Raw genomic sequence first — 25,293 nt, forward strand, 5'->3', positions numbered from 1 at the left:
TTAATGATAATGGTTAACCAAGTCTACCCTCTTAACATTTTTTTACCATAACATACATACATATGCATGTAAGTTATTACCTTGATAATTAATTGAAATTAGATAATTAAGTGTTAAGTATTTTAGAATATAAATAAATCTGTCGACCACACAAGTACGACACCTTAAATTTTTTTCAAAAAACTATAAAAATAAAACTTAGAGGATCACAATCACTTAATAATTTTTTATTTCAAATTAGTGATTTAAGAATAAAAATACATGAAAAAAATTAACTAATTTTTTATGTACACACATGGTAATATAAAAAAGTGTGTGGTAAAGTTGAATTTATTTTTTTGATTTTTTCATAACACTATTATATAAGAGAACTTCATCAAAATTCTTACAAGATATCAAGATTCTGATTTGGTAGAAATTTGTGATATCCAGCTAAATTTTTTTTGTCTTGAAATGGCTTAGTTATTTTATGAGAAACAATAATTTATTAGACAATTGGATATTTTTCCTACTATTGAAAAATCTTGGCTTCATGAAAAATGTGATCATTAATTTTTTTTATTAAGTATGAATACTTTATCAACATGCTAATTTTTTTTATTTCATTCCTAAATTCTCATTGTTTCTTTTCATTGATTGCGTGGATTTTATTAATAAATGTGATATATTTATTTGTTTCTTTTGAAAAATTTACTATACTTTACAATAATGTGATTAGTTATTTTAATGCAATAATTTAGTTTAAATCCTATATCTATATACCAATATATAAAAATTGGTTAAAATTTAATATTAGAAATATGATCTAATTGTTAATGAAAATTCTAAATACCGTTTAACAATCTACATCATATAATATAAAAAATATAAATTGATAATGAAAATATTTAAAATTATAAACTAAAATTTTATATGGTCAAAACATTTAGCATGTTTTGAGCTTTTTAAATTATTGTATATTCGTACTTTACTTTGTAATATTAACTTAACTTATTATTGATTTTGTAAGTTTAATTAATATGATACATTTATAAGTTTTTTAAGTTAGGCCTAGCTTATTACAAACCTCGTATGAAATTTTAAAAGATAATTACACATAAAAAATAATTCCACCACATGGTCTATTAGAGCTTAAAAATGAAAAATTCATCCTCCTTGAAAGCTTTTCTGTTCAAGTAATTAATTTGTTTTCTCTTCCTCTTAGCTCATAATAAACATTTTTTTTCTCATATTATGTTGTCTCCTAATTTTTACCTCAATTTTTAGTCTTAAAACTAATATTTGGCCTTAATATTTTCCTCATATTATGTATAAATGGATGTATATAAAAAAATATATATACATAAGATAGAATTATCAATAAATATTAAGTAGTGGGATTGGTGTCATAGAGATGTAATTAGATGTGTACTATTCCAAAATATTAAATCTTGTGATAAAATAAATTGCTATTAAGATATTGATTACTTATATAACTTTGTGACTTAGTTTCCTCGTTTGAGTATCTGTCATTTGTCACACGACTTTTATAGGTAGAAGGAATACCTACAAGATCTCTTATTTATATAGAAGCAAAATATCATTCAATTTTTCATTTGTCCCATGACTTTAATGGGCAAAAGAAATACGTACAAGATCTCCTATTTGTATAGAAGTAAAAAATAAAAAACTAGAAGCTAGCTATGAACTTAAACAACATATCAAGACTCATTGGTGGAAAGTAGCAGTTCCATCAAGGAGAGTCCATTACTTGCACAAGGTGTAAAAAGGAACAACACTTTTACCTTTACACTAATAGGGATTACAGACTCTACCATGATGTTTTGGCTAATAAAAGGTGGAGGTGCCTTGACTAGCCTTACGATAGGTAAATCTTTATCGTTATTTTGGTTATATATATATATATTCAAGTGTAAAGCCACTATATGTTATGCTGAGTAATGTTTATATATGTATTTCTAAAAGATAAACTATGATGCTAATGAAGAAAGAGTAAGTCGCAAAATTTACAGATTATGTACAAGAGATCCAAAATGCATAATGCACCTCTTGTGTTTTCTTTAGTTGCTACAAGTGTCGCTTTAGAGACTGTTAGTGCCACATTTGCATTCATTATTTGCAAATGCACAGCTCTAATCTCCCATAATCATTACTCTGGCTTAAAGATTACGTAGATAAGAAGTTTCATCTTTTAGACTTTATGTCGACTATACGTGAAATCCAGACTATATGATCATGTTTTGTGATTAACGGCTCGAGATTGATCATCACTTTTAATTGGAATTTGGATGCACGTGCCATCTTCCACCGCATAGTAGAAAAATCCCTACAATGCTGGTGATAGCATCTGTAGAGGCTCTTGGCATAGAGGTGGTGGACAATAAGGCTCTCTAGCTAGTTGCCGTTTGTTCAGGTTCTTGTTGCTATATGATGGGTGATGATTAGACGTAATAATTTGTGTTTTGAATTTTTATTTTTGAGAAGAGAAAGAAAACTCTTTTGAATTAATTAAAGGAGAACTAACGAATAGTAGAGGATCTATATATATGTATATATGTATATTCTTTTCTATTTCAAAAATTCTCTAACAATAATGCTATATATTGTTTAAGTAGGCATATTAATATTGGTAAAATATGTACATATGAAGTATATTTAAAAGAAGTGTGAGATATTCTTGGATTTATTTTTTTACTTATCATAATCCTATTATTTAAGAGAATTTTACTAAAATCCTTAAATGAAATAAAGAATATGATTTAATAGAAACTACTAATATGCTATTAGCTTTCTTTTAAATATATGCAATTATTATTTCCTTAAAAATAATAGTTTATTAAAGAATTTAGTGTTTTTTCTAACACTCAAAATTCTTGAGTTTTAGAAAAATGAGATAATTAAATATTTTTGAGAGATAAAAGATAAAATTATTAAATAGATTGATACTTAAGCAACCACCAAAGTATTGTACATGGTCAAAGATTATCTCAACCTAAGAAATTAGTGTATCCTATATAAATGGTAAAACAAACAAAAAAAATCTTCTCAAAGTTCTATTGAAGTGACTAAAAAGTCTTAACTATCACTAAAAACTATCTTTGTTATATAATATCTAATCACTCTTTAAAAAAAAATCTTTCTTTTCATGGGATGTCTAATATTTAAGTAATATATCTCATTAGTAATTCAATCTAATATGCTTAAACTAAGCAAATTGGATTCATTTATCATAGTTCGTTAGAAAAATAGTAAATGGATAGTTATATGTCAATTTTAAATTAACAGATAATCAGTATTGTTGGAAAGCTCATAAACATATATTTGAGTTTGTCTCGATGTTCTCGAGAAATAAAAAAGCTTGCAATAATAATATGCAATATTACGATCAATTTTAAAACATTTTTCTTGGGACTTATAAGAACAAAATTCCCAAGTTGATTGTTTTTCTCATATGAAACTTCACCAGCTCTATTTCATGTTCATCAAACTTTTAACCTGATATCTTGTTAAACCAAATCTTGTATGGTTGAGAAACAAACATATCAAGTTTGTTCTTCTACTGAAGCTCCTAGTGAGATGTGTGAAGGAAATTGAAGCCATTTAGCTGTAGTGGTAATTTTAATTTTATCCATATAGTTAGAAATTCATTATAGAGAAACAAGATGTTGGTATGGATGGCACAAGGGAAGCCTTACTAAGTGGAAACAAGTGCAACATAGTCTTGGGTCCCATAATATTTTATTTGTACAGATATTCTCCAAAGCTTCTTCCTTTAAACCTTATGATATGAGATTTAGACTGTAAAAAATATGAACATCGAACATCTACATTTTATATTTGTGCCTGATGATTCAAAAGAATAGAAAGAAACTTGTTTTTTTATTTCTTTCTTTGAATGAATGGATGTTAATTATATACCTTTGAGCTTAATATATAATAAATAATATGAGAGGTTATGTAGGCTTTAGAAAACCAACATTTCACTATACTTCTTTGTTGCACCGGTCAAGAAGACTGAGTTTAATTAAAGAACAATTGAATTGTGATGGGAAGATAAATGACATACAATTAAGTATTTTATATAGGCCATGGAATATCTAGATTTTATTATACTACAACTTATAAAATCCTTGAACTTAAATGAATAATCAATGGCTATTTGGAAAGTAGTTTTAATTTTTGAAATCTTGAACTTAAATAAAGAATCCATTGCTATTTGAGATGCGATTTTATTATATTTATGTGATTTCTTACTTAATATATATAAAATAATTAAAAACATTGATTTGATTAACTCTATTAGCGCCAACTATATTAAAATTAACTTTTAAATTTTAATCCATGCACTAAAGAACTTATTGGTAATTTATTTTTTAAAAAATTAAAACAAGCAATTCTATTAAGATAATGATAGAAGTTTATCACCACGCATAAGGTAAAAAGCCACGTTACACAAAAACATCGGTTGTACTCTACAATAATGTGATTAGTTATTTTAATAATATATCTCTACTTTAAATCATGTATTTATATACCAATATATAAAGTTTTATTAGTAATTAACCTTAGAAACAAGATCTAATTGTTAATAAAAATTTTGAAATACCCTTTAAGATCCTACTCAAAGTATAGTGTAATATAAAAATATAAGTCGATAATGATAACAATATAAAATACATAGAGAAGATAACCAACTTTTCACAATACTTCTTCCTTGCATCAATCAAGAGGACTAACTTATTATTGAAGAATAATTATAATATGAGAAGAGAATAAATATATAGGGTTGATCATTTTATGCAGGTTGTGAAAAACGTAAGTCTTATTTTATACTTTAACTTATGAAATTTTGAACTCAAATAAAGATCATAAACTATTTAAAATAAATAGAGAATTGTGGCTATTTAAAATTTGATTTCTTAAATAAAGAATCCATAACTATTTAGGACGTGATTTTATTATACTTACTGGATATTTTACTTAATTTATATAAAATGCTTATGAACATTGATTTTATTAGTTTATGGTTGTCATTATAGTACAAAATTTGTCACTTCAAATAAAATTTACTTTTGATTTTAACATTTATGCGGAAGAACTTATTAGCCATTTACTTTTAAAAGTAAAAAATAATTTTGTTGAGATATGTTAAAAGTTTATCACGTTGCAATATATTCCTTTTAAATTATAAGTAACAAAAATTCGACCTTCTGATTTTCTTAATCTAAAAAATCCTCTAACAAATTATTTAGTTTTACAATGTTTTTTTTCAATTTTTAGAAGATGAGTTTTATGGGAATAGGAAATTTTGGATGAAGATGGTGAGTTCTATTGGAACAATGAAGCTCAAACGGAAAAGTAAAGTAAGGAAAATGAGATAGATGGAATAGCTTTGAATATTTTCTGCTAACTATTTTTTAATTTTGTATTTAGAAGACCAATTTAATGATAACAGTTAATCAAGTCTACCATCTTCACATTTAAGTAAGCAAATTTATATTTGTAAAATATGTACATATGAAGTATATTTAAAAGAAGTGTTAAGTATCCTTGAATTTATTTTTTTATTTATCATAATTCTTTTATTTAAGATAATTTTACTAAAATTCCTAAATGAAATGAAGAATCTGATTTAGTAGAAATTAGTGATATAATATTGGCTTTCTTTTAAATATATGTAAATATTATTTCTTAAAAAAATAATGTTTTATCAAAGAATTGGATGTTTTTCTTAATACTCAAAATTCTTAGATTCTAGAAAAATGAGATACTTAAATTCTTTTTTAGGGATAAAATATAAAATTATTAAATAGATTAGTAGTAAGCCACAACCAAATAATGGTGCATGGTCAAAGATCTTCTCAGCTTAAAAAATTAGTATATCTTTTATAAATGGTAAAACAAGCAAAAAATATTTTCTCAAGGTTCTATTGAAGTGACTATAAAGTCTTAACTTTCACTAAAGTCTATCTCGTTATGTAACATCTTATCACTTTTTAAAAAAAAATGTTTTTTGATGGGATGACTAATATTAAAGTCATATATCTCATTAATAACTCAATCTAATATGCTTAAACTAAGTGTACCTTATTTATTTATCATAATTCTTTAAAAAAATAATAAATGGACAATTATATGTCAAATTTAAATTAATAGATGATTAGTATTGTTGAAAGGCTCATAAATAGATATTCAAGCTTTTTTTTATGCTCTCGAGGAATTGAAAAGCTTGCAATAATAATATGAAACATTATGATCAATTTTAAGAGCATTTTTCGTAGGAGTTACAAGAACCAAATTTTCAAGTTAATTGTTTTCCTCAAAAAAAAAACTTCACTATCTTTATTTCATGCTCATCAAACTTGTAATATGATATCTTATTAAACTTAATCTTGTATGAATCAGAAACAAACCTATAAAGTTCGTTCTTATAGTGAAGTTCCTGGTAAGATGTGTGAAGGAAATTGAAGCCATTCAACTGCAATAATAATTTTAATTTTATTCATATAGTTAGTAATTTATCATAAAGAAAACCATCAAAGAAAAACACATCTACATTGGAAAATGATGTTGGCATGGATGGCACATGTTAAGCCTTACCGAGTGGAAATGAGTACAACATGGTCTTAGGTCCCGTAAGATTTTACTGGTACAAATCTTCTCTAAAGCGTTTTTGTAACGCCATGTAATCCAAATGGTTAGGGTGTACTACAACCTGTCTCTATCTTATGATATTGTATCTCAAAAACGTAATCATTTAATGTAAGATAATCAACATCTCATTCTAATGTATACATCAAGACATGACTTCTTTCATATCCATACTGTAATGCAACCTTAATAATTTGGATGAGGTGCCAATACAACCTGTCATACTAATCAATTTTATAACATCACTTCCCAACATAACGCAACTAGAATTTCATTTCCAATTATGTCTAACATAAATTCATCCACAACATCACAATAAGTACAGAATCAATAGTTATCACATGCAGTCATTATTTCTTCATCTCGCACACAGATAAGTAGTTGATTACCACTAACGCATACGTAGAGCATAAATCTGCAAAATAATTTCAAACTCCTACTATGATCACTTCTATGGCCTCAATTATGGACACACACACTCCCATATATATAGCTCGTATCATGGCTACTGTTATATAATGGGTATATATATATTTAACAACACTTTTACTCTTGCTTTTCTATTTTTTTTAAAAAAAAAAACCATCCCCGCTAGTCATTGTTGTAAAGGCCCAAAACTTTCAGGAAATGAATAAATATTGTATTAGTAAAAGAATGGTGGAAGCAATTAAGAGTTTAGGGTTTACATTCCTTACACAGTAAATTAGGATACCCAATAGGGATATGGGAATGTCCCTTTAAGGAATTTCAAATAACGGACTAAATAAATAAAAGAAAACATAACTAGAAATCCCATTGGGTTAACCTCCACTGGCCAACTTTGATGGGATTCGAGAGGCAACTTTTATTCACAAACTTCTACTGTTTAGGATCTAGATCTTGATCTTCCTGATCTGAAATGGTTAAATATGGGGGATGAGCTACACTACCCCAATAAGAATATCACACTTAACACTGATACAAAAAACCAAAGGTTGATAAAACTTGTCAAATAACTAATGGAGCCATTATTTCTTTTTAAATAGATTCGTTTAACTTAAAAACTGTTATTTCATACTTACCCTTATGTGTTTCCAAAATTGACCTATGAAGATAATAATCCAAATAGCATTTTTATTTCACACTTAAGAACAATAGCAAGAAACTTACCTCCTTACCTACTTACCACTACTTCTGGGGTCCATAGGGATATCCCCCTACACGTGAACCCAATATCTAATTTTTAATCAACCGATCGTCCTCATATCCCATCCGAATGAATGTTCGTCTATGGCAGGTCCTTCTCGTCCCTATAATTCTCAACGAGAATTCCTCCTCCTAATCCTCCTTGAATCGTCTTACCCATCTTTTCTTTGCTCAACTTCTCTGCTCTAATTCTCTCTCTCGGCCTTTCTTTCTCACCACCCTCTCCTTCATACTGCCCTTCTTTTCTCTAGAGTTCATTTTTCCTTTGATGAAAATAAAAAGAGGAATTTATGTGGGGTAATGGGTTCGTTTGATCACCACAATATATCTGCAGAGTTGATTATTATTATTATTTTGGATCTTTTCTTTTAATCGCAAGTTTCTTTTCCCTATTTTATCCTTATAACATAGTCCCCATATATTTCCCTATTACTCCCTTCTCTATCAAGGGCCCAAGCTCAATCACCACTTTTAATTGGAATTTGGATGCACGTGCCCTCTTCGACTGTAGAGTACATAAATCCCTACTGTGCTGGCGATAGCATTTGCAAAGGCTCTAGGCATGGAGGTGGTGGATGACAAGGCTCTTTAATTAGTCATCGTTTGTTCAAGTTTTGTGGTGGCCAAGCATTGGATGTTTTATCAAAACTACTTGTTGCTGTATGATGGGTGATGAGTAGACTTGAAAATTTATGTTTGAAATTTGGGTTTTTGAGAAGAGAAAGAAAATTCTTTAGAATTAATGAGAGAATAACTAAAGGACAATAGAGGATATATATAAATATGTATATATGTATATTCTTTTTCTATCTTAAAAATTCTCTAAGAATAGTGATACATCTTGTTTAAGTATGCATATTTATATTTATAAAATATGTACATATAAAGTATATTTAAAAGAATTGTGAGGTATCTTTAAATTTATTTTTTGATTTATCATAATCCTATTATTTAAAATTTTTTTACTAAAATCCCTAAATGAAATAAAGAATCTGATTTAGTAGGAACTAGTGATATGTTATTGGCTTTCTTTGAAATATATGCAGATATTATTTCCTAAAAAAAATAGTTTATTAAAGAATTGGATATTTTTCCTAATACTCAAAATTCTTGGGTTCAAGAAAAATGGGATCATTAAATTTTTTTAAAAAATAAAAGATAAAATGATTAAATAGATTGGTAGTAAGTCACCACCAAAGAATGATAGATAGTCAAAGGTCATCTCAGCTATCACTAAAAACTATTTTATACAATATCTTATCACTCTTTAGAAAAAAATCTTTCTTTTGATTAGACGATTAATGTTGTAGTAATATATCTCATTAGTAATTCAATCTAATATGCTCAAACTAAGCGTATCAGATTCATTTATCATAGTTCGTTAAAAAAATAATAAATGCACAATTTTATGCTCCTCAAACTTGTAAGGTGATATCTTGCAAGATCAGGAACCACCATATTAAATTCGTTCTTCTAGTAAGCTCCTAGTGAGATGTGTGAAGAAAATGGAAGCAATTCAATTGTAGTAATAATTTTAATTTTATCCATATAGTTACTTATTTATCATAAAGAAAACCATCTGAAAAAAAAAAACACATCTACAATAAAATTAATGGAAAAAGATTTTGGTATTGATGGCTCAAGTGAAGCCTTACTGAGTGGGAACGAGTGCAACATGGTCTTGGATCCCGTAAGATTTTGCTGGCACAGATTTTCTCCAAAGCATCCTCCTTTAAACCTTATGACCTGAGATTGAGATTTTCGAAAATATTAACATCAAAAATTTGAATTTTATATTTGTACCTAAAGATTAGGAAGAATGGAAAGAAATTTTTTTTTTCTTCAAATGAATGAAGGTTACATAGACTTTGGAAAACCAACTTTTCACTATAGCTCTTTGTTGCACCAGGCAAGAAGACTAAGTTTAATTGAAGAATAATTGAATTGTGATAGGAGGATAAATGACATATGATTAATTATTTTATATATGTTGTGGAAATTGTAGATTTTATTATACTATAACTTATAAAATCTTTGAAATTAAATAAAGAATCTATGGCTATTTGGAAAGTAGTTTCATTTTTTGAAATCTTTAACTTAAATGAATAATCCATCGTGCGATTTTATTATATTTATATGATATTTTACTTAATATATATAAAATAATTAAAAATATTGATTTAACTAATTTTATGGTCGCCGACTAAATTAAAATTAAAATTTTAATTTTAATCCATGTGTTAAAAAACTTATTCGTTATTTATTTTTTTAAAATTTAAAAAAGACAATTTTATTGAGGTAATGATAGAAGTTTATCACCATGCATAAGGTAAAAGCTACGTTACACAAAAACGTCGACTGTACTTTAAAATAACGTGATTAATTTTTTTAATGCAATATCTCTACTTTAAATCATATATTTATATACTAATATATAAAGATTTCTTAGGAATTAACCTTAAAAACTTGATCTAATTGTTAATGAAAATTTTGAAATAACTTTTAACATCCTACTCAAAGTATAGTGTAATATAAAATCATAAATCAATAATAATAACAATGTAAAATACATAGAGAAGGTAACCAACTTTTCACGATACTTCTTCTTTACGTCTATCAACGGGGTTAACTAATTATTGAAGAATAATTACAATGTAAGAAGAGAATAAATGTGTAGGGTTGATTATTTTGTGCGGCTATGAAAAACATAAGTCTTATTTTATATTATAACTTATGAAATCTTTGAACTCAAATAAAGAATCATGAATTATTTAAAGTAACCAAAGAATTGCGGATATGTAAAAATGTTATTTCTTAAATAAAGAATCCATAGCTATTTGGGACTTGATATTATTATACTTATTTGATATTTTCTAAATTTATATAAAATTCTTATGAATATTGACTTTATTAGTTCTGTGGTTGCCATTACAGTAGAAAATGAGTCACTTCAAATAAAATTTACTTTTGAATTTAGTCTTTATATGGAAGAACTAATTAGCCATTTACTTTGAAAAGTTGGAAACAATTTTATTAAGATAATGTTTAAAATTTATATAGTTTTACAATATTTTTTTTCAATTTTTAGAAGATGAATTTTATGGGAATTCAGAATTTTGGATAAAGATGGTGAGTGCTATTAGAACAATGAAGCTCAAAAGAAAAAGTGAAGTAAGGAAAATGAGATAGATGGGATAGCTTTGAATATTTTATGCTAACTATTTTTTAATTTTGTAATTTTTATCTTTAGAAAACCAATTTAATGATGAATGTTAACCAAGTCTACCCTCTTCACATTTCTTTACCATAGTAGACATACATACGTATGTATAGTTATTACCTTGATGATAGATTAAAATTATATAATTAAGTGTTAAGTCTTTAAGAATATAAATAAATTTGTCGATCATATAAGTACGACACCATAAACTTTTGTTAAAAAATTATAGAAAAAAAAACTTAGAGGATCACAATCAGTTGATAATTTTTTATTTCAAATTAATGATTTAAGAATAAAAAATACATAACAAAATTAGCTAATTTTTAAATTTAAAGGTACAAATATTTCACATTTTTTATGTACACATATGGTATGATAAACTGTGCGGTAAAGTTGAATTTATTTTTTTAATTTTGATATAATACTATTATATAAGAGAATTTCATCAAAATCCTTATAAGATATGAAAATTCTGATTAGATAGAAATTTGTGATAAATAACTAGATTTTTTTTGTCTTTAAATGCATTTGTTATTTTCTAAGAAACAATAGTTTATTAAACAATTAGATATTTTTCTTAATACTAAAAAGTCTTGGCTTCATGAAAAATGTGATCATTAATTCTTTTGTTTTGTTAAGTATGAATGCTTGATGAACATATTAAATTTTTTATTTTATCCCTAAATTCTCATTAATTCTTTTCATTGATTGTGTGGTTTTTATTAATTATTGTTATATATTTTTTGTTTCTTTTGAAAAATTTATTATACTTTACAATAATGTGATTAGTTATTTTAATACAATATTTTAGTTTAAATCATATATTTATATAAAAATATAAAAAACCTGTTTAAAATTTAATATCAAAAATATGATCTACTTGTTAATAAAAATTCTAAATATCTTTTAACAATCTACATCATGTAATATAAAAAAATAAGGCGATAATGATAACATTTTAAACTATAAACTAAAGGTTTATATAGTCATAATATTTAGCACCTTGTGAGCCTTTTAAATGATTGTATACTTGTATAAAATTTACTTTGTAATATTAACTTAACTTATTATTGATCTTGTAAGTTTAATTAATGTGATTCATTAGTAAGTTTTTTGAGTTAACTTTAATTTATTACTTACCTCGTACAAAATTTTAGAAAATAATTATAAATAAAAAAATTATTCCACCACATAGTTTATTAGAGCTTAAAAATGAAAAATTCATCCTCCTAGGAAGCTTTTCTATTCAAGTAATCAATTTGTTTTCTCTTTCTCTTAGCTCAAAGTCCATTTTTTTCCCTCACATTATATTGTCTCTTTCATTCCTCTCAATTTTTAGCCTTAAAACTAATTTTTAGCCTCAAATTTTCCTTAAATTATGCATAAATAGATGTATATAACTATAAACATATATATATATATCAAAAAGATGGAATTATTAATTAATATAAGTAGGGGGATGGGTAGTATAAAAATGCAATTAGCAATTCAATATGTACTATTCCAAAATGTTAACTCTTGTGATAAAATAAACTACTATTAAGATACGAATTACTTTTATAACTTTGTGACTTAGTTACTTTTTTGAGCCTATCATTTGTCACACGACTTTTATAGGTAGATGGAATATGTACAAGATCTCCTATTTTCATAAAAGTAAAAAATCATTCATGTTTTCATTTATTCCATATGTACTATTCCAAAATGTTAACTCTTGTGATAAAATAAACTACTATTAAGATACTAATTACTTTTATAACTTTGTGACTTAGTTTACTTTTTTGAGCCTATCATTTATCACACGACTTTTATAGGTAGAAGGAATATGTACAAGATCTCCTATTTTCATAAAAGTAAAAAATCATTCATGTTTTCATTTATTCCATAACTTTTATGGGCAGAAGGAATACCTACAAGATTTTCTATTTGTATAGAAGTAAAAAATCAAATACTATAAGCTTGCTAAAAACCTAAACAACATATCAAGGCTCATTAATGGAAAGAAGCAGTTCCATCGGGGCAAGTTCATTACCTGCACAAGGTGTAAAAGGGATCGATGTTCTGCCTTCTCACTACTAGGGATTACTAATTCTACCATGATGCTTTAGCTAATAAAAGTTGGAGGTGCCCCAACTTGCCTTATGAGAGGTAAATCTTTATCATTATTTTGGTTTTATATGTATAGATTCATCTATAAATCCACTATATATTATGCTTAGTAATATGTATATATGTGTTTCTAAAAGATAAACTATGATGCTGATGAAGAAAAGGCAAGTCGCAAAGTTTGCAAAGGGTGTACAAGAGATCCAAAATATAGAATGCACCTCTTATGTCAGCTTTAGTTGCTACAAATGTCGTTTTTAAGGACTCTTAATGCCATACTTGTATTTAATATATACATAATACACAGCCACATCACTTTGCTTAATCATTATGCAGATTGGAAGTTTTATCTTTCAGATTTTATATCTATTATATGTAAAATGAAACTACCTGTATAACAGCCCCAGGAATTCATAATGAAATGTATATTAAAAATATCAAATGCGGAAGCGAAGTCAAAATTTGAATAACATCCCTTACACTAAAACCAAAAACGTGCCCACAAAATATAAAAGATCAAACTACCTAAAGGAGAAACTTGAAAGTAAAAGCTACGAATATGACTATGGAGTCTTTAGGCGTCCCCTTCGTCGTCCTCCTGCGGAACCGGCTCGGGAACAATGTCCTCTTGATCTGAAATGATTAAATAAGGAATGAGCTACACTAGCCCAGTAAAGACATCACGATATCTCACCGTCACGGAGGTAAAGGTGGGTAGAAAACACAAAAAGACCAATGGAGCATAATTTACAACAAATCCTTTTATTAATAATAAAACCTTTACCATTCACTTACCTCGGTGAAATTCATAAAACAATATACAAAAGCAATAACATCATCATCATCATCATGAAAACATATATATAAACTGTATAACATAATACCTATCAAGCTTTTCGTAATTCAATCGTTACACAACATATTTTCCTCATTTACCAGCCCACTAGTATCCATGGGGATCCATAGGGGTCCCGCTACCCGTTAACCCTTAACACTTGAAATCATATTCCAGGGCCGTCCCCATACCCCGTCCGGTATGGGCGCCAAACCATAGACCTCATTACCCCGTCCGGTATGAGGGTGAAACGGGCCGTCCCCATACCCCGTCCGGTATGGGCGCCAAAACACTAAGATCTCCATACCCCGTCCGGTATGGGAGACCACAATCCCGGTAGGGTTCCCTACAGACCCGGTCCGTCCACCATCTCCCAGGATATCTAGTCAGGCTGACCACATTATACAATTCCCATTTACATAATCTTTCATTCTCCTTTTCCCTCAGTCAGCATTATCAATCACATACAAACAAGCAAAACGATAATTTATGCCAAACAGACAACATACAGCATCAATATCCCGGTCATTCAATCCATAATCAATAAAACAGTAAAATATGCACACGAAACTATAAAATGAAAACATCGAACCTCATGCTGCATTTAGAACTGTAAAATAGGCCAAATAACAGTTAACCGACAAACACACTAGACTCGGGCTCCATTAGCGACCTTAAACAATTTCACACATTCGTTGATTCATGAAATTCCGTTTTATCATTTATTGAACTTTAAAACCGTGATAGGAAATAGGGTGAGGGGTCCTTACTCGTTTCGGGGTCCGAACACGGTTTCACAGTGCGCTTGCAGGCTGTCCCTAATTTTCCCTGAATTTTTCCCGGGGAACTGAAACGCACTACAGGTACCTGCACGTGTTCCAAAAAATCCCAAATTAGGCCTAGGGCCCCTTTCGGCCAATATCGCAACTCCGGCACGGCGGCTCCGCCGTGCTCCGGCGACAAGCGGCGGCGGTTCGCCTCGGGTTGGCCATTTTCGGCCGTTTCTGGCCGAATTCGGCCACACTCGCATTGGTTCCTGCGATAAAACAACCCTACGGCCCTCGGGGGGCTAAAAATTTACGAAAAACTGAAGCTTACCGGCGGCGGTGCTATCGGGTGCGGCGGCTCTCCGATGAAGTTCGTGTTTTGGTGATTCGGCTCCAATCAACCTGTAGAGAAAAGAATGGTGATCACGGTGGTATAAAAATTGCATTAAACAGAGGCCGGGAAGGGCTTCATCGGAGGCAAAAATCGAGGAGGGGCACGGTGGCGCCGCTGGCTTTCGGCCGTGTTTTCCAGCCGTTTGGCCGAGATTTTGGCTCCGATTTGGCCACTGGGGAAATCAACGTGGAAAAACGAGTCGGGGGTATGAAATTTACCTCGATTGGCTGTCGGAAATCCCTCCGGTGCGGTGGCGGGTGGCGGCGGCCGGCTTCTGGTTCGTCTTCTCTGGCGAGGGCAGGCGGCTAGGGTTTGGGGTCTGGTGTGGGGGTCTTATTTATACCCTTTTTCCTTTTGATCTCAGCCGTCCATTTTGATTTAATCTGGGCCGTCCGTGCGCGCGATTGATCTGGGCTGTCCAATCGCACGCACGCGGATTGCCAACGTGGCCCGTCCCCGGTCGACGTGGTTTTGCCACGTGGCAGGTCTTGGTTGGCCAGGACTGCTGACTGGGTCTGCTGACGTGGCTGCTGACGTGGCACGCGCATTTTTTTTTTTTTTCCTCTTCTTAAATTTCCCCGGGCGCTACAACCTGATCATGTTTTTTTATTAAAGCGCCAGCATGATCACCACTTTAAATTGGAATCTGGATGCACGTGCCATCTTCCACAGCATAGTACAAAAATCACTACAATGCTGGCAATAGCATCTGAGGAGGCTTTGGGCATGGAAGTGGTGGACAACAAGGCTCTCTAATTAGTCGTTTGTTCAGGTTCTGTTGTGGCCATGCGTTGGAAACTCTCATCAAAAGTGCTTTTTACTGTATGATGCGTGATAATTAGACTTGAAAATTTATGTTTAGAATTTGGGGTTTTTAGAGGAGAAAGAAAGTCTTTTGGGATTAATGAGAGAAGAACTAAAGGACAATAGAGGATATATATATGTATATTTTTGTATCTAAAAAATTCTCTAACAATAATGTTATATATTATTTAAGTAGACATATTTATATCTGTAAAATATGTACATATAAAGTATATTTAGAAGAAATGTGAGGTATCTTTGAATTTATTCATTAATTTATCATAATCCTATTATTCAAAAAGATTTTACTAAAATCCCTAAATGAAATAAAAAATATGATTATGTAGAAACTAGTGATATGCTATTGGCTTTTTTTTAAATATATAAAGATATTATTTACAAAAAAATAATAGTTTATTAAAGAATTGGATGTTTTTCCTAATACTCAAAATTCTTGGGTTCTAGAAAAATGAGATTATTAAATTTGTTTTAGATTTAAAAAATAAAATTGTTAAATTGATTGGTCGTAAGCCACCACCAAAGAATGGTGCATGGTTAAAGATCGTCTCAGCCTAAAAATTTAGTGTATCTTATATAAATGGTAAAACAAGGAGAAGAAATTTTATCAAAGTTCTATTGAAGTGACTATAAAGTATTATCTATCACTAAAAACTATCTCTATTATATAACATCTTATCACGCTTTAAAAAGAATCTTTCTTTTGATGGGACGAATAATATTGAAGTAATATATCTCATTAGTAATTCAATCTAATATGTTTAATCTAAGTGTATTAGATTCATTTATCATATTTTGTTAAAAAAATAGTAAATGGATAATTATTTGTCAAATTTAAATCAACAGATGATCAGTATTTTTGGAAGGTTTATAAACAAATATTAAAGCTTGTCTCGATGCTCTGGGGGAATAAAAAAGCTCGCAATAATAATATAAAATATTACTATCATTTTTAAGAGTATTTTTCTTTAGAGTTACAAAAACCAAATTCCAGAGTTGATTATTTTCCTTAGATATAACTTCACCAGCTCTATTTCATGCTTATCAAACTTGTAACATGATATCTTGTTAAACTTAATCTTGTATGGATCAGGAGCAAACATATCAAGTTCGTTCTTCTAGTGAAGCTCTCAGTGAGATGTGTGAAGGAAATTGAAGCCATTCAACTGTAGAAATAATTTTAATTTTATCCATATAATTAGTAATTTATAATAAAGAAAACCATCCAAGAAAAATACATCTACAATGGAGAAGGATGCTGGTAGGGATGGCACAAGGGAAGCCTTACCAAATGGAAAGAAGTCCAACATGGTCTTGGGTCCCTCTAAAGCTTCCTCCTTTAAACCTTATGACCTCATATTTTGATTGTAGAAAATATTAACGTTAAATATCTAGATTTTATATTTGTACTTGAAGATTAAGAAAAATGGAAAGAAGCTTATTTTTTTTCTTTCTTCGAATGAATGGAGGTTAAGTGCGTATCCTCGACTTTAATCTACAATATATAATTTGAGAGGTTATGTACGCTTTGGAAAACCAACTTTTTGCTATACTTCTTTGTTGCACCGGTCAAGAAGACTAGTTTAATTGAAGAACAATTGAATTGTGATGGGAGGATAAATAACATAGGATTGAGTATTTTATATAGGCCGTGGAAAATGTAGATTTTATTATACTTAAACTTATGAAATCTTTGGATATAAATAAAGAATCTATGGCGATTTGGAAAGTGGTTTCATTTTTTGAAATCTTTAACTTAAATGAATAATCTATTTCTATTTGAGACGAGATTTTATTATATTCATGTCATATCTTACTTAATATATATATATAATTAATTTAAAATATTGATTTGATTAATTCTATTATCTCCAACTGTATTAAAATTAACTTTTGAATTTTAATCCATGCGTCAAAGAACTTATTCATTATTTTTTTAAAAAAAGTGAAAAAAGACAATTCTTTTGAGGTAATGATAGAAGTTTATCACCACGCTTAGTGTAAAAAGCCACGTTATACAAATATGTCAACGGTACTTTACAATAATATGATTAGTTATTTTAATATAATATCTCTACTTTAAATGATGTAGTTATATACCAATATATAAAGATTGGTTAGTAATTAACCTTAAAATTTTGATCTAATTGTTAATAAAAATTTTGAAATACCTTTTAACATTCTATTCAAAGTATAGTATAATATAAAAATATAAGTAAAAAATGATACCGATATAAAATACATATAGAAGATAACTAACTTTCTACGATACTTCCTTTTTGCATCAATCAAAAGGACTAAGTATTGAAGAACAATTACAATATGATAAGAGAATAAACGTATAGAGTTGATTATTTTGTACAGTTTGTGAAAAATGTAAATGTGATGTTTCGATGCCCGAGAGCAACAACATCAAATGTATCTATTAAATAATTTTTTTTAAATATACTACCGCAGAACATTCCATCCCTTACAAACATAAATTTAGTATTCTGGGCACAAGTTAACTATCTAGATATATATATATATATATTAGTTTAAGTTAAATAACAAAAAACAATTATTTTGCCTCTATTCGAAATATACAAAAGTCATCTTATCCTAATCCATGTAGAACGGATCCAAACAAGCATTTAGAAGCATATCTTCATTTTAATATGGGAAATTGGATTAGGAGTGAGTTCCAATAATTCAACAAGATCGGCAGTAATAGATTTACACAAACAATGTTTTCAAAACCAATAAATACAGCTTATAAAATTACAGTTTAATTTATACTAATTTTAGTACTTTCACCAATCATTTAATAATTTCAGTAATCACTGACAGATCAATAGTGCACTCAATACCGTACTCGATCCTCCAATGCACACACACATAAGTTTGAACTTATATTTGAAGTTGTATTATAAAATTTTAATTTTTTAATAATTATAACCATACTATATGACCTGCACAAGGTATAAAATGGACCAACGATTATACCTCTGCACTGCTAGGGATTACAAGCTCTACCATGATGTTTTGGCTAATAAAAGGTGGAGGTGCCCTAATTGGCACTATGAGAGGTAAATCTTTATCATTACTTTTATTGTATATGTATATATTTATGTGCAAATTCACTACATGTTATGTAGAGTGATGTGGATATATATGTTTCTAAAAGATAAACTGTGATGTTGATTAAGAAAGAGCAAGACAAAAATGTAATACCCAAAAAATTTTATTTATTATTACTATTATTATTATTATTTTACTGAATTATTGTTAATTAATTCTAAAAAAATATAATTAAGTGTTAATCGAATTTAATTTATTTTAAATTACTTTAATTTATATTAAATAGAAATAATGATGATAAATATAATAAAAAGGGGGTAAAATTATTTAGGGATTTAATTGAAAGTAATTTTGAGAAAAAGGGGTGAAAATTTGGGTTCTGGAGGTATTTTTGAAAGAAAATTTGAAAATCGGGGGTTAAAACGTAATTTGGAAAACTTGCGCCAAGTCAGCAGCCTTGGCCAATTAGGACACGCCGCGTGGCAAAGACGCTGACGCGGGAGGCCACGTGGAAGGGAGCCATGTGGGCGATCCGCGTGCGCGCGATCGAACAGCTGAGATCCGTTCCTACGCGCACTGATGGCCCATATCAAAAGTGCGTACGGACGGCCAAGATTGCACGCGTACGGACAGCCTAGATTGAATCGCTCACAGACGGCCCAGATTGCATCGCGATGAACGGTCCAGATTCATTTCCTATTTAATCGTGATCGGACGGCCCATATTAAATCGTGATGGACGGCTCATATTAAGAGCGGAATGTTATAAATAATCTCATCTACACCCAAACCCTAACCCTAGCTGCCAGAGCCCTCGCCGGAGAAGACAGCCTAGCCACCGGAGGACCGACCGTCACCACTCGCCACCGCACCGCTGCCGGAAGAGGTAAAAATTCTCCCCTTGGCTCGGATTTCGATTTTAAACCCACCTGTGGCCAAATTGGAGCTAAAATATCGACCAATTGGCCGAAAAATACCGCTGCAGGTTTTCTCAGTTTTTACCTCCAATGAGGCCCTTCCCGATTTCTGTTCGATGTAATTTTTACACCATTGTGACCACCGTTCCTTCCTCTACAGGTTGACCAGAGCAAAACACCAAATCGCGACTCGAGTCGGAGGAGCCGCCGCACCGGAGAGCCCCACCGCCGGTAAGGTTCTGTTTTCAGTTTTTTTTGGTCCACTAAGGGCCCTAGGGGTGTTTTATCACAGGAACCAATGCAAGCTTGGCCAATTTTGGTCGAAGACGGCCAACCGGAGGCGGATCACCGCCACAAGCGGCGACGCCATCGCTGGAGCACGGCGGAGCTGCCGTGCCGGAATTCCAAAATTGGCCGAGTAGGCCCTAGGTCTGATTTTGAGTTATTTGGGGACTTGTGCAGGTACCGTAAGTGTGTTTCAGCTCCCGAAAAAAAAATTCAGGGAACCTAGGGACTGCCCGCAGGCGTAGTGAAAAACTAGTTTTAGACTTCGAATCAAGTAAGGACCCCTCACCCTATTTCTAATCATGGGATTAAAGTTTAATAAGTGATAAAACTGTATTTTATGAATTATATAGATACACATAATTTATTACGGTTGCTAATGGAGCCCGAACCGGACGTATTTCTCTGTCAGTTCCTGTTAGGTTTATTTATAGTTTTAAATGTAGTATGGTATCTATTTTATTCATTCTAGGGTTTTGAATGCATGAATCACTGCTTACTTTTTTTCGGTCTGATTTCGTGAATCTAATAATATGCTTGCCTTGTTGGGTGCTCGTTAATTATTTAACTATTCATGTTTATGTGGGAAATAGAAAACTAAGAAAAAAAATAGAAAAGGTATGTGAATTGACAAATGGATAAGTTGACAACCTCATTAGATATCCTAGGACATGGTGGACGGACCGGGTCCATATGGAACCCTACCGGGAATGTTGTCTCATACCGGATGGGGTATGGGGACTTTAAATATTTTGGCGCTCATACTGGACGGGGTATGGGGACGGCCCACTTCACCCTCATACCGGACGGGGTATTGAGGTTTATTTTTTGACGCCCATACCGGATGGGGTATGGGGACGGCCCTGGAAATTAAGTTTGTTAAGGGAATAGTTCATGGGTAGCGATCCCCATGGATACTAGTAGGCTAATAAAAAGGGATAACTATTGTTTAATGATTGGAATATAAAAGTATGGCATGTATTATGTTACAGATTGTGTATGAACTCATGATATCTATGATGTTATTGTTTCCATTTGTCGTTTTTATAAATCCCACTGAGGTAAGTAGAAGGTAAATGGTTTGATTATTGATAAATAAATTTACTTGAAACTTGTGCTCCATTGGTTATTTTTGGTTTTCTACCAACCTTTATTTCTGTGACAACGATATAGTGTGATGTCTTTACTGAACTAGTGTAGTTAACTCCTTACTTAACCATTTCAGATCTGGAGGACTTGGTTCCCGAGCCCGATCTACAAGAAGACGGCGAGTAGTTACCTAGATGTTTATTAATTCCTCTTATAGTCTTTCATTTCCAGTATTTTCCTTTAGATGACTTATTTTTGATATTGTTAGTACGTTTAAGTTATTGTGTAAGGGATATGAACCAGAACCTTTTATTTCGCTTCCGCACTTATATTCTTTATATGCATTTTTCTTTTAAATTTTTGGGGCTGTTACACTTGCAGAGGGTGTACAAGAGATACAAAATGCAGAATGCACCTCTTGTGTCTCCTTCGCTTGCTACAAGTATCACTTTAGGGACAGTCAGTGCCGCACTTGCATTTATTATATGAAATATGCACAGCCCTAATCTCCCATAATCATCAATCTAGCTTAATGAATACACATATTAGAAGTGTCATCTTTTAAACTTTATGTTGACCATATGTAAACTCCAAACTGCATGATCATGTTTTTTGATTAACAGCCTGAGCTCGATCACCACTTTTAAGTGGAATGTGGAAGCACATGCCATCTTCGACCGCATAGTACATAAATCCCTACAGTGCTAGCGGTAGCATATGCAGAGGCTCTGGGCATGGAGGTGGTGGATGACAAGGCTCGCTCTCTAATTAGTCATCATCTGTTTAGGTTCAATGGTGGCCATGCATTGGATGCTCTTATCAAAATAGCTTGTTGCTGTATGATGGGTGATGATTAGGCTTCAAAATTTGTGTTTAGAATTTGGGTTTTGGAGAAGAGAAAGAAAACTTTTTGGAATTAATGAGAGAATAACTAAAGGACAATAGAGAATATATATAAATATGTATATATGTATATTTTTTTTCTATCTCAAAAATACTCTAGCAATAATGTTGCATCTTGTTTAAGTATGCATATTTGTAATTGTAAAATATGTACATATAAAGTATATTTAAAAGAATTGTGAAGTATCGTTGAATTTATTTTTTGATTTATCATAATCCTATTATTTAAGAGAATTTTATTACAATCCCTAAATGAAATAAATAATCTGATTTAGTAGAAATTAGTGATATACTATTGGCTTTATTTTAAATATATGCATCTATTATTTCCTTAAAAATAATGGTTTATTAAAGAATTAGATGTTTTTCCTAGTACTCAAAATTCTTGGGTTCAACAAAAATGAGATCATTAAAATTTTTTTGAAAATAAAATATTAAATGATTAAATAGATTGGTAGTAAGCCACCACCAAAGAATGATACATAGTCAAAGATTATCTTAGCCTAAAAAATTGGTATATCCTACATAACTTGTAAAACAAGTAGAAGAAATTTTCCCAAAATTCTATTGAAGTGACTATAAAGTCTTCGCTATCACTAAAAACTATCTCTGTTATACAACATATTATCATTTTTTTTAGAAAAATATTTCTTTTGATTGGATGATTAATATTGTAGTAATATATGTAACGGCCCCGGAAATTAAAAGAAAATGTATATATATTTATTCTAAGTGCGAAAGCGAAATAAAACAGATTATGATTAACATCCCTTACACAATATCCAAAACGAATTAAAGTATAAAAGAATAAACTAACTTAAAGGAAATACTATGAAAGAATATGTAAGGAAAACTAAATAATTCTTTTGCTTCTACTCGCTGTCTTCCTGCAGAACGGGCTCAGGAATCAAATCCTCCTGATCTGAAATGGTTAAGTAAGGAATGAGCTACACTAGCCCAGTAAAGACATCACACTATCTCACTGTTACAAAAGTAAAGGTTGGTAGAAAACGAAAACAACCAATGGAGCATAATATATAACAAACTTATTTATCAATAATAAAACCCCTTTACTGTCCACTTACCTCGGTGAGATTCATGAAAATAATTTATGAAAACAATTACATCATAAATATCATAAGATCATGCACACTCTGCAACATAACACATATCATGCTTTTGTATTTCAATCATCAGGCAACAATTATCCCCTTTTATTCAGCCTACTAGTATTCATGGGTATCCATAGGGGGTCCCCACTACACGTGAACCACTCACATTAATAACTTAATTCCAGGGCCGTCCCCATACCCCATCCAGTATGGGTGCCAAAACCATAAACCTCAATACCCCGTCCAGTATGAGGGTGAAATGGGTCGTCCCCATACCCCGTCCGGTATGGGTGCCAAAACCATAAACCTCAGTACCCCGTCCGGTATGAGGGTGAAATGGGTCGTACCCATACCCCATCTGGTATGGGCGCCAAAACACATAAAGTCTCCATACCCCGTCCGATATGAGAGACCACGTTCCCGGTAGGGTTCCCTATCGACCCGGTCCGTCCACCATCTCCCAGGATATCTAGTGAGGCTGTAGACATTATCCATTATCAATTCACATACCTTTTTACCATTTTTTTTAATCCCAATTATCCAATCAAATACAAACACGTAAACCAGTAATGGACACCAAACAAGGCAACACAACATCGGGTTAACAATAATTCAAAGCATAATAAATGAAACCGTGATTCATGCATATGAAACTATAGAATAAACACATCAGACACCATACTGCATTCAAAACTGTAAAATAAATCAAACAACACCTGACAAAAAATATATCAGATTCGGGCTCCATTAGCAACCTTAATCAATTATACATATCTATTAATTTATAAAATACCGTTTTATCATTTATTAGGCTTTAATGTCGTGATAGGAAATAGGGTGAGAGATCCTTACTTGTTTCGGAGTCTGAAATTGGGTTCTCACTATGCCTACTGGCAGTCCCTAGATTCCCTAAATTTTTCTTCGGAAACTGAAACACACTTCTAGTACTTGCACGTGTCCCCAAAAACCCCAAATCAGACCCAGGGCCCTTTCGACCAATATCAGAATTCTGGCACGGCGGCGATTCACCTCGGGTTGGCCATTTTTGACCGTTTTCGGCCGAATTAGGCCAAACTTGCATTGGTTCCTGTGATAAAACACCCCTGGGGCCCTCGGTGGGCAAAAAAATTCCATAAAATCGAGACTTAGCGGCGGCAAAACTCTCAGGTGCGGCGGCTCCTCCGGCGCGAGTTGCGATTCGGTGTTTTGCTTCGGTCAACCTATAGAGAAAAGGACGGTGGTCACAGTGGTATAAAAATTACATCGAACGAGAAACGGGAAGGGCCTCATCGGAGGCAAAAATTGAGGAAACCCGCGGCGGCGCTACTGGACTTCGGCGGTGTTTTCTGGCCAATCAGCTGGTGGTTTGGCTTCGATTTGGCCACAGGGAGGTTCGGCATTGAAAAACGAGCCAAGGAGAGAAATTTTACCTTGTTTGGCAGCCAAAAAGTCCTCCGATGCAACAGCAGGTGGCGGCGGCCGGTTCCTCCGGTGGTTGGGTCATCTTCTCCGGCGAGGGTTCTAGCGGCTAGGGTTTGGGGTTGGGTGTGGATGCGATTATTTATAATCCTCCCCTTTTAATCTGAGACGTCCATCATGATTTAATCTGGACCGTCCGATCGCGATTAAACTGGAAATAAATCTGGGCTGTCCATCGCGATGCGATCTGGGCTGTCCGTGCGTGATCAAATCTGGATCGTCCGCACGCGTGAGATCTGGGCCGTTTGATCGCGCGCACGTGGATCGCCAATGTGTCTCCGTCCTGCGTGGCTTCCCGCGTCAGCGTCCTTGCCACGTGGCGTGTCCTGGTTGGCCGGGGCTGCTGACCGGGCTGCTGACGTGGCACTATTTTTCTAAATTGTATTTTGATCCTCGGTTTTAGATTTTCTTTTCAAAAACACCCCCATAATCTAAATTTTCACCCCTTTTCTCCAAAATCAATTTCAAT

The sequence above is a fragment of the Carica papaya genome, chromosome 8 (genome assembly GCF_054855325.1).
Source record: "Carica papaya isolate Zhongbai chromosome 8, ASM5485532v1, whole genome shotgun sequence".
Taxonomy (NCBI): Eukaryota; Viridiplantae; Streptophyta; class Magnoliopsida; order Brassicales; family Caricaceae; genus Carica; species Carica papaya.